At 39.4% G+C, this 11,782-nt stretch overlaps 1 long non-coding RNA gene across 1 annotated transcript; it reads right to left on the reverse strand.

Annotated features, from left to right (window-relative positions):
• Positions 1-413: 413 nt before the first annotated feature.
• On the reverse strand, positions 414-2,204 carry LOC126825691 (uncharacterized). The gene is made up of 2 exons (XR_007682115.2): positions 2,077-2,204; positions 414-801 (listed from the first exon to the last, which is right to left on the reverse strand). It is a non-coding gene; the product is annotated as an uncharacterized LOC126825691 (long non-coding RNA).
• Between the last annotated feature and the right edge of the window lie 9,578 nt (positions 2,205-11,782).

The following is an 11,782-nucleotide window of genomic DNA, read 5'->3' on the forward strand; positions in this document are numbered from 1 at the left end:
TTCCCTAGTGGCCTTATCTGCTCAATCGGTATGAACTAATCCTTCGCTACTTGCCTGATATCCCCAACCTTATCTACCGACCTCATCTCCTCAATCAGCTTGAACTACCTCTTCCCGACTGGCCTGAACGCCATCTCTACCGGCCCGAATTACCTCTTCCCGACTGGCCCTGAACGCCATCTCTACCGGCCCGAACTACCTCTTCCCGACTGGCCTGAACTACCCTTTCCCGGCTGACCTAAACCTAAACGCCACCCCTACCGGCCTGAACTACACGTTTTTTCCTGACTGGCCTGAATGCCTTCCCTCCCGGCCTGTATATAGACAACACTGTATGTGATATTTGGGGATATATTGTCATACCTACACGTATTAACTTTATATATTATCATAAAAGGGCTTTTACAAACGAACATGTTAGCAGAAGTTTATTTTTCAGAAATAAAGATTTGTTTTACATGGTTTAGGATTATCATTAACAATTAGTGTTACATATTTTATAAGAGAATAACAGATGAAGAGTTTATGGACAACAGAATCGCACTTTGTAATCTAAACAAGTTCCGTCAGGTTGATCTGCATTCAAGCATAAGAAACCAAAAGTAGGACCAATCTTTACAACTTGTCCGGCATCGCTATAATCAACTCCATCAACAGTTCTAACCTCAATACGCGATGGTACTGCACAGATGTTATCTCTGGAGTTTTCATGTCGAATCAAATCAAGTTCTTCATTGTCTGCTGTGGCAGTTGGGAGATCTCGACTATAGAACCTTGTCCAATGGCAAGCGGATGCTTCAGCTGAAACAACAAAAAGATGAAATGCAATAGGAGGGAGATAGATAGATAGAGAGAGAGAGAGCGAGAGAGAGATAGAGAGAGGTGGGGTTTAACGTCCACTCGACATCATATAGGTCATTTCAGGACTAACATATATTTCAATGTTATTTCCATTCGCTTGCCGGAGAAAACCCACGAGGTTGGGCAGGCGCCCCTACTCCTTGTCACGTACAACCGGGGAATTGAAACCACGCCAGTTGACTCAAAGACTCAGGACGATATAGTGGATTTGTAAAAATGTATTTGAATGCAGAAAATCATAATTCCGATCAGATTAAATCATTTAATGGAGGGGATCACGTGGCTAAGTGGGTAAGACGCTGGCTCGCTAGCCTGGAGGTCGGGTGTTCGATCCCTGCATTAGCCGAGAAAGTTCATCCCGATTTTCCGGCGTGGTTTTCCCTTGTCAGTGATGCAGGATGGAGGGCCTGACAAGGACAGCTGTCTAGTCCTTCGGAAGAGAAGAAAAACCGAGGTCCCGTGTATCGTTGGAATGCACGTAAAAGATCCCTTGGCAGTTGGAAGTCGATATAAGAGTAGGTGATAGTGCCGCTGCCAGGGCAAAATTTCCCTCATAGTACACTGTATGGCGTATGCCCGTCTTCATTAGCCTTTCTAGGAGCAGAACAGTAGGACGTTAAACCCCATTTCATTTCATTTAATGGATTGAATTGAAATATATTAAATATCGATTGAATTGAAATTATATTTTAATCTGGCATTAATTACTGATTGAATATCCAATTCATTTCTAAACAATGTCGGGGTGCATTATCAGTACAGCTTCTATTTTATAGCCTCTTGTCAAGATTTGAATCCTACGTCCTCTTCCATATTGTGAAAGTCCCATGTCTGCCGTGAACATCAAAAATGATTCAATTGCTTTCCGTGTTTACAGAGATAATATAAATTGAAGATTCGCAACATTCAATATTAGCTGCATATAAATATACATTATTAATATCTGAAGACGCCCATAGAAGGCAGACAGCTAGCTTATTTGATTTAATGTAGTGTCAGTATGAAGTCAAGTGGAGAATTTTTTACCTGGACGTACTTTATATTTATTTATATTAGGAGTATTAGGAGTCGGCATAGGTAACTATAACATGAATACGAACTCAAAGATTACCCCATTCCCGAGTAAGCTTCCGTTACTCGTATCTGAAAGGTGCATTCAATTCACAATCAATACAAAACAATAAAATAAATTTCAAAAATTTAACTACAACATACCTGCGTGGTTGTAAACCACAACAGCAAGAACTAAAACTGCAAAAACTTTCATTTTTAGTATTCTGTGATCAGTTACGATTTCAGGAATGTCAGATACAATTCTTATTGGTCTTTTATAGCGGGTCCAAACTGGCAAGGCGTGGTTAGTCATTGCAAAAACACGCCCCTGTAGGATTAATCGTTCGTAATGCTGGCATAACGTCATCTGATTCTCGTACCAAAAGTAACAGATGGGCCAAATCAGATAACTTCAGAGGCGGATCGAGGTTCTGATGAGACATAATATAGGCAGGTCGACCAGCTGTAATCGAAATTTCCCGTAGTTATTATATCTGTCTCCTTTGGTGCTGTGATCTTTTGTATTATAATTTCATTCTGATTATTTTATACTTCTATTCACTCCTCTCTTTTATTTGTTATGCTATCATCTATTGTATTATATTTTTCATGAAGGGCAGGAAGGTAGAAAGGCTCCCACAGCCTAATCCTTTACCTTTCTTAAATAAAGATATTATTATTATTATTATTATTATTATATACAGAAATAATTCGTCTATTATATCAGTCGACAATCAATTGATGCCCAGAGCCAAGTATACAACCCAATCTGATTAAAAAACAGATCCTATTTCGTTTCGTTTTTATAGTTCAAAATTTCGTTTTACTTGTCTTTACTACACTAGGATCTGGAAGAGTTGTTATCATTGACGTGTTCTGAATTGTGTTGGGGATTAGCCAATGGAACGGTCTGTTACGGCGAGCTTAAGGCGTGTTTTGCACGGAACTGTGGATAATCCACTAGTGACATCAATGCAGATTGGTTAATCGGTTAGTCTGGCGTCATATGGTCAAAAGCCGCCCGTATGACTCTGTCTCGACCTATCGCTACAACCGGTCAGATCTTCTTGTAGTGTAGGCCATCAAAGGTATAAAAAAAATGAAACGAAAAATAGATCTGTATTTTAATCAGGTTGGTATACAACTTCTAATCCTCATTTCTTAAAAGAAGAGAAATCTATAATCTGTAACAAAGATTCGCCTCATTTCAGTCCACTATTTGCTGACCACTCCGGCGTTTATCCCTTTCAAAACAGACAATTCAGTGCCATTTGCCCTACTGAACTTATGGTGAGGCGTTTCATTAATTTTAGACGTGAAAAGAGTCTTTCCGTCGAAGTATTGGAAACTATCATACTGAGACAAATCTTGAGAACTATTTTCACGTGTGAGATAAAGCACGAGAACACGTGGGATACCGGCCTCGGTTTTTCTTATTCTTGGGTTATTTTCTTCAGTCTTTCTTCCCCAGCATAACCGAAGTCGAGGACTTTATCTAGCTTATAAACCGTTTATGTTTACATGTACGCAGAATTCCCATAAGAAAAACCTTAGATCATGTTTCTTATGGGAAAAAACCTACCCTTGAAGAATAACCTTTAACTTTGGTGTATGAGCTGTCCTACATTATTTGAATTAACAGTTTATTTCATCTGGTTTTACATATTTATAATAATTTTTCTTTCCCACATTTCTGAGTGCAAGGTATACTTGAGTCTTGGGAGCACGTCACTGTTCACTTGTTCCCTATATCATTTGTTTTTGTTTTAAACATACACTATGTTAGAATTAAATCTACCTATTGCCGGTCTTTCTTTAGGCCTGAGATGTTATCTAAATTATGAATTAGACATTTATTAACAAAACAAGACCATAATCAACTCTCGATGTCATTGCTAGCCAGCGATATTTACTGAATTTGAATCTGGTCTGCTGCTCAACGCTTATTGATATTTAAATCCGAAAATGGATAATCGAGACTATGCTTTTTAGCCTACCGACTTTAGTAATGATGATCGAGGTTAGGTCTAAAAATTCAATCGCTAAATTCTCGATTCAGAGTAGATAAATTTGACTGAAATTTCAACAAATTCCCTTTACATTATCTAGTTTTAAACTAGTATAGTGAGAACTATCAGCTCTTTATCTAATCTCCTATAATGCTGTGTCTTACATACATCACAAAAATTGATGACGTTTTAAACCGTATTAGTGTAAATGTAAGTGTAAATGTAAAGTTGCGAAACCTCTCTAATGGCCATTTCGTTTCATTTAGTACTCTATATGGTTTGTAATGTACAAGATAGATTCCAGCCGAACTTTTGAAATAATTTGCTTGGGTTGTAATTATTCCTGTTATTTAATGTTGCCAGGTAACAAAGCGTGACTTACAGACATAGACATCTATAAAATTTTATAACCAGTTTTATTCACGGTTTTATGAAGAGATATGTATGACGACATATGGTCTATATACCCATAAAAACGTCTATTTTCATGGTTTGTTGGACTATTTGCACTATTTTGGTTTCGAAAGCGGGCAGATGTGGGTTTAAAGGAACTAAACCTATAACTCAATAGCACCCATAATGTTAGAAATTAAAAACACAAATTAGACTTCAAAATAATTGGCCTATTTTAATCAATATGGATGTTATCTTACCGTGAAAATATGGGATTCGAATATTCAATATCTAAAAATATTTAAAATCGATCGTGTACTCTACGGACAAAATGATTACGAGCGCCATTTGTAAAGAACTAAGAAAAACATCTCACGAAGTCAGTGCGGAATTAGTTAAAACTTGCTGATTCACAAACGACAAAATAATATGAATTATAGTAACACAACGTGTAGATTGGACTAAGTAGGCATAAACGACTGACGCTCACTTTGAATTGTTGGAACATAAAAACTTGAATATAAATCACGAGAGAGAGAGAGAGATTGGGTTTAACGTCATTTCGGGACTAACATAATCTGGTTTAATTTTATTTCAATAATTCGCTTGCGCGTAGGGGTCTTTAGCAGTGGGGGGCCATCCAATCCCCCAAGTCACTAAAGATACAGTAATATTATATTGATATTTATTTTTAGACACATTTTCGTCTATTTTAAGGTTCCAAAGAAAAGTGCTATACGTCCTACAATCTTCCACAATTAATGTTTCTTGAGTTTTTTTTAGTTGATTTCTGTGTTGCTCTTTTCTTTAAGGCAAGTGGAACATTGTACGGAAGCCCATATACGAATTATTTCTTGGTTTTTGTATTTCTTATTTTCATTTTAAATAATAATTTTTAATTTCTAATTTTGTAATTTCTAATTTTGTAATTTGATTTTCAATTTTATAAATAACATTTAAATTGTATAAATTAAGACCAGGTTTCTCATTAATTTGGTACAATGAGTGGTGTATATTGGGCCTAAAACTGAGCCCTGGGCACACCGGAGCTCAGAATTCACCTAAGTTCATTTTCCGTATATGGTTTCGTGCGTCACCCATAAACTTTTTCCGGGTCTGTCTTCATTAACCCAGTCTGAGCAGAACATTAGGACGTTAAACTCTATTTCATTTCATTTCCTTTTCCAGGTGACTTCCAGATAGCGTCTTGCTTTGGATTCAAACTCCGGCCATTGATTTTGTCTCAATATAAAGTCTGAGATGTCATCCTCGATGGAGTAATGGATGATTACCTGGTTGTCCGAACAACTACTATGTGTTTCAGCTGGATGGGGCTGCAAACACACAAGCAGACTGACTTAGATCTATTGCGAGGATGCCACACCCCAAATGAAGTTATAAACTATAAACATTATGAGATTTGTTGCTTAACATAATTATCTAACTATTTAATATGCATGAGATCGGTTTATATGCATGAAATCAATTAATATTCATTAACTCTATGATAACTGAATATAACAAATCAGCTATCTATTTCAATATATAATGAATTATATTAAACTTGGCAATTAAAATGAGATATCAGTTTGTTGTAATATGTGTAGAATAAATATACATATCTATATAATATGGAAGATCATTAATATACGTCTATGACTGAATGTTTATTCGTATAAATTGTTAAAGTAAGTGCAGGAGGACCGCACATCACATAAACAAATATATAATACAAAACAAACCATGGACATAACACACAATATATACAGCAATTTCAAAGAAAACACGCATAAATCAAATCAAGAACCGCGGTGGCTCAGTGTGTAAGTCGTTGGATCGTTAACCTGAAGGTCCCGTGTTCGATCCTGGTGTTGGTCGAGCCATGCCTCCATGTCAATTGTGTAGAACCTGGTTCCAGTGTATACGTAAAAGAGCCCTTGGCAGTTGGAATTTTGTCAGTGCAAAATTTCCCTCATAGCACACTGTGTGGCGTTAGCTACGAGAACGTAGCTAAAAACATTGAGATATACTGATGTGTTTGTTTTTAGCTACGATTGGATGCCTTTAGTTCCAAGTGGCAAATTCCGTTTCTTTATTAAAACACATAACATCTTAAAAATAAGATAATTTTATACTATTATGAACAATTAAACTTACAGAGGCCAGTGTAGTGGCACAACTATCGCCTAACTCCAAATATTCGCGTTTAAATTAATGAAGCGTTGTTTTTATCCGACATACACCGTCATACATCTACCGTTCAAAAATTACGTTCTTAGTAACGGCTTAACGTCTCGATTTTAAACACGATGGTTTATACCCGTTTCAGGTAGGATTATATGTTTTATTGTAGTTGGATGTGTCAGCAATATTATACTATTCAAAAAAAGTAGGGGATATTTGATTTTTAAGTGTTATTAAAGTCACCTAATGAAACTGACGAAGAAACAAATGACAAAATGAAATGAAGTTCACATTCATCGATTTATTCCAAATGATCGTTAGACTAAGTAAGGCACAGACTGACCATTATAAGGGTAAAATGATACCCGGGGTCAAACAGCAAAGTTACCACAGCATCACAACCAAGTCAGTAACGGGTAAATCCTCCTCTGTTTGCCAAACAAGCATTGATCCGACGTGGCATACTCCTAATGAGACGTCTAAGGTCATTTTGGTCCAGATTGTCCCATTCCTGTTGCAACGCAGCAGCAATTTCTTGGACATTGGCAGGACGTTGTTGACGTTGACGTAACCTCCGCCAAGCATGTCCCAGACATGCTCGATGGGGGAGAGGTCGGGACTCAGTGCTGGCCAAGGTAATGTGGTGATGTTCTGTTGTTGGAGTTAACCTGTAACGATCCTGGCCCTGTGACATCTTGCGTTGTCATCCTGGAAGATGAAACGGCGGCCATGACGTCGTGCGAACGGCACAACATGGACTGCCAAGATGTTGTCCCGGTAGTACTGGCCTGTAACACGCCCTGCAACAACATGTAAAGCCGTTCTTCCAGCAACAGTGATGCCTCCCCACACCATAACAGAACCACCCCCAAATCGATCATGTCTGATGACGTTAACGTCTTGGAAGCGCTCGTTTCGACGACGCCACACCCTCCTACGTCTGTCCAAAAAATCAACAGTGAACCTTGACTCATCTGAAAACATCACATTGCTCCAGCGTCGATTATCCCAGTGTTGACGATCCCTACACCAACGACGTCTTACCTGAATGTGATGATCTCTCAAACAAGGGATCACGCGAGGACGTCGGGCGCGAAGGTGACCCCTATGCAGTCGATTCCGAATCGTCTGGCCACTCACTCTCACACCAGTGTCTGTTTGAAGACGAGTGCTGATCTGATTTGCTGTGATGACACGATTTCTCAAGGCCAAGGTACGGATAAATCGATCCTGGGCTTGAGTTGTCGCCCTTGGTCGACCTGAGCGTGGTCTGTCCTGTACAGATTGTGTATCACGGTATCTGGACCATAGCCTGCTTATGACAGACTGAGAAACATTCATCGTCCGCGCCACAACCGCCTGTGTTGTGCCGATCTGTAGCATGCCAAGGGCACGTAACCTTTCATTTTGGGTAAGCCGACGCATATCAAAATTTGTTTTCTGGTCACTAAAACAATTAAACTGATGTTTCCACCCTGGAATTCAATGCCACAATGACTGTAACATTCAAAGTCAGAGTCGTGCAAATCTTGGGTTGGACCCCCATGATGATCCCAAGCATCACCTGCATTCCATGCGGTAGCTATTGGTGCGTTTGGGCGTCACATGTAACTGGAAATGTTTCTTCTGTTAGGTTCTATAGTGACTTTTTTCGTAGTCATTTGCATATTTTAGTATTATGCCCCCAAAATCAAATATCCCCTACTTTTTTTGAATAGTATATAAATAACAATAATCAATCGTTGTTTTGATGAAAAATGTTGTCAATTTTGCTTACTGATGCCCGATGCGTTCGGCTTTGCTGGGACTATCTCTTATCTCGAAACACGGAGGGTTGAGAGGTAAGGGTTGTTATCTATGTGTGGCGTATGCCCAAGTTCATTAGCCCAGTCGACACGTAAAAGTAGGATGTTAAACCCTCTTTCATTTCATTTCATTTCTCAAAAGGGATCCGGGGGCTAGCCGTAAGCTTGCACTACATGGTACAGTCTATTGTAAGTTTAAAGACTTAATACCACTCTTGTTGTAACTGAATAATATGTCCCAATCTTTATTCTGGTCAACAAATTGTACTATTTTACAATATTCCAATAATTGATGATACAAATTTCATCTTAACACACCTAATTTAAAAAATTGGAAAAATTCAACTAAATGATTTGAAAAGCCTGACGTAAAGCTTTTCAAATGTGACTTGGATTTAAAAATATTTTTGAACCCTTTAGACAAGTAAAATAGGATTTAATGGATAATTTACACAACAGGTAGGACACTAACACATCTAGTACTTAGAATAAGGCTATTTTTTTATTTTCTGGAGCTGTCAAGCCAGCAAGAGTGTTATTGTCCCTTTAATGAATGAAACTTGTTGAAATCTATTAAAATCTACTAAAACAAACAAATAAATGAATGAACAGACAGACAAGCAGGTTTTATCGGAAAACACCGTAAGTTGTGCCATATTGATCCCTACTGTACTTTTAACCTTATAAGTACAGGAGGACAGCACCACACATAAAGAATTATACAAAACAAGTCCGTGGACAAAACACACAATGTACACAGAAATTTCAAATAATAAAAAATTAAATGAAATTAAATGGGGTTTAACGTCCCACTGTTCTGTCTCGACTGTGCTAATGAAGACGGAAAAACAATAAAAAGCAAACGTATCAAATGATTGGTTCCGGGGGACGCGCTAGCCGTAAACATCCACTGTGCTGTACAGTCTCGGACCTGTGGTCATACAGGCATCAATCAAAATGAAAAGAAACTAAAAATAAGGTAAACAATCCAGGAAAAAAGGGCGAATATTTGCCATGATAGGCTATGTGCTACAAAAAATCTCAATGTCAGCACATTCAAAAAAATCCATTATAAGTAACCATGCAGTAAAAAGCCAAGTAAAATTAAATAATTTATGGTAGTAAAGACAAAAGAGGGTTCAAAGCATTATAACCCTGTGAAAACATGCGCAACACTCTAAACCACTCGGTGGCTCAGTGTATAAGGTGCTCGCGAATCAGCATATCTCGCGTTCGCTCCCCGTATTTGGCGAGAAGGTTCTTTAGATTTTTCTGTTTTCCTCTCTCTCCCCACCCATCCTTGTCAGTGGTGCAGGATGGAGGCCATGGCAGGGAACCGTGGGCTATAATTTCCCATGTACACATTGCCGTGGACGTAAAAGAAACCTTGACAGTCGGGATTCGAAATCGGAATCTATCGAGGTTTGCCGACTGGCTGACTCGCTAGTGTGGAGGTAGCGGGTTCGCTCCCGGTGTTGGCCGAGAAAGTTCATCGAGATTTTCCGAGTGGTGCATCACGGACGGCCTAACAAGGACAGCTGTCAAGTCGTTTGGATGGGACGAAAAACCTAGGTCCCGTGTACACATTGGCGTGCACGTAAAAGATCCCTTGGTAGTTGGAATTTTATATAAGAGTAGGCAGTAGCGCCGCTGTCCGGGCAAAATGTCCCCTGTAGCACACGACATGGTGTATACCCGTCTTCATTAACCCACCCTGTGCAGAACTCCATTTCATGTTATTTGCTATACATTATTGACAATGCCATGGTGGCTAATTTTGTCCTACACTTCATCGAACTTCAATGATCAAAAGTTCTGCATGTGAACATCTGTTTTTTGTGCCATCTGAGCGACTAGGCAACAATGTCCTCATCTGCACTACATTTTCACGTAAAAGATCCCTTGGCAGTTGGAATTCGATATAAGAGTAGGCGATAGTGCCGCTACCCGGGAAAAATTTCCCTCATAGCACACTGTATGGCGTATGCCCGTCTTCATTAGCCCAGTTTAGGAGCAGAACAGTAGGACGTTAAACCCCATTTCATTTCATTTTGCACTACATTTGCTACTATGACAAATTTGAATCGTTCTTGAAAGAGCTTGACGTTTTCCTCGGCAAATTCCGTGATACGAAACTGGTACACTTTAATTGCCTGAATACGCTGCCATGGTAATATTTTGTTGGTTAGCTATGTTTGGTCTCTATAAAAAAATTGCATTGAATATAGTAATTTTTATTTTGTGAATGAACACAAACACTCATATATATATATAGAAATGAAATGAAATGGGGTTTAACGTCCTACTGTTCTGCTCCTATACTGGGCTAATTCCATCTGCCAAGGGATCTTTTACATGCACGCCAATGTGTACATTCGAACGACTAGACAGCTGTACTTGTCAGGTCCTCCGTTCTACATCCCTGACAAGGGGGAAGCACGCCGAAAAATCTGGATGAACTTTCTCGGCCAATGCAAAGATCGAACACCCGACCTCCAGACTAGAGAGCCACCGTGGGGATCACGTGGCTAAGTGGGTAAGACGCTAGCTTGCTAGCCTGGAGGTCGGGTGTTCGATCCCTGCATTGGCCGAGAAAGTTCATCCAGATTTTCCGGCGTGGTTCTCCCTTGTCAGTGATGCAGGACGGAGGGGCTGACAAGGAAAGCTGTCTAGTCGTTCGGATGGGACGAAAAACCGAGGTCCCGTGTACACATTGGCGTGCACGTAAAAGATCCCTTGGCAGTTGGAATTCGATATAAGAGTAGGCCGTAGTGCCGCTGTCCGGGCAAAATTTCCCTCATAGCACACTGTATGGCGTATGCCCGTCTTCATTAGCCCAGGTTAGGAGCAGAACAGTAGGACGTTAAACCCCATTTCATTTCATTTCAGAGAGCCACCGTGACCCCCAGTCGGAGCAGAACAGTGGGGCGTTATAACACGCCAGAAAATCCCGAGGAACTTTCTCGGCCAACCTCATACATATAACTAAGATTTATATTTATATAAGTGTATTTATGTACTATCAAAGTGAAGGAAAACATTAGTCGACAAATAGGAAATATTATAAGAAATGGCGTATACCGATTTCGTGTATAATTTTATAATTGTTTGTATTTGATGTGTATGTTTGTAGACATCGACATTATAGCCTCGGGTGCGCATGTCAACTGCCAAGTTATGACGGATTGTTTTTAAATAAGTTACATAGTTGTATATCCAGGCTCTCTAATAGGCAAGGAAGGGCGTCTAGTTGTTTCATTCATTAAACCATAATGCGAATTTTTTAAACGGTGCAGTTGTAAGAATTTATCGCCCATGTCAACGTTGAAGATTAATAGGTCATAGGTCATATGCGGAACCCATGTCTTTTACGTGTATGTCAACGTATACAGGAGACCTCGATTTTTCGTCTCATTCGAACGACTGATACAGCTGTCCTGATCAGGGAAATTTTGCCCGGACAGCGACACTACGGCC

This window comes from Patella vulgata, chromosome 6 (assembly GCF_932274485.2).
Source record: "Patella vulgata chromosome 6, xgPatVulg1.2, whole genome shotgun sequence".
In the NCBI taxonomy this organism is placed as follows: Eukaryota; Metazoa; Mollusca; class Gastropoda; family Patellidae; genus Patella; species Patella vulgata.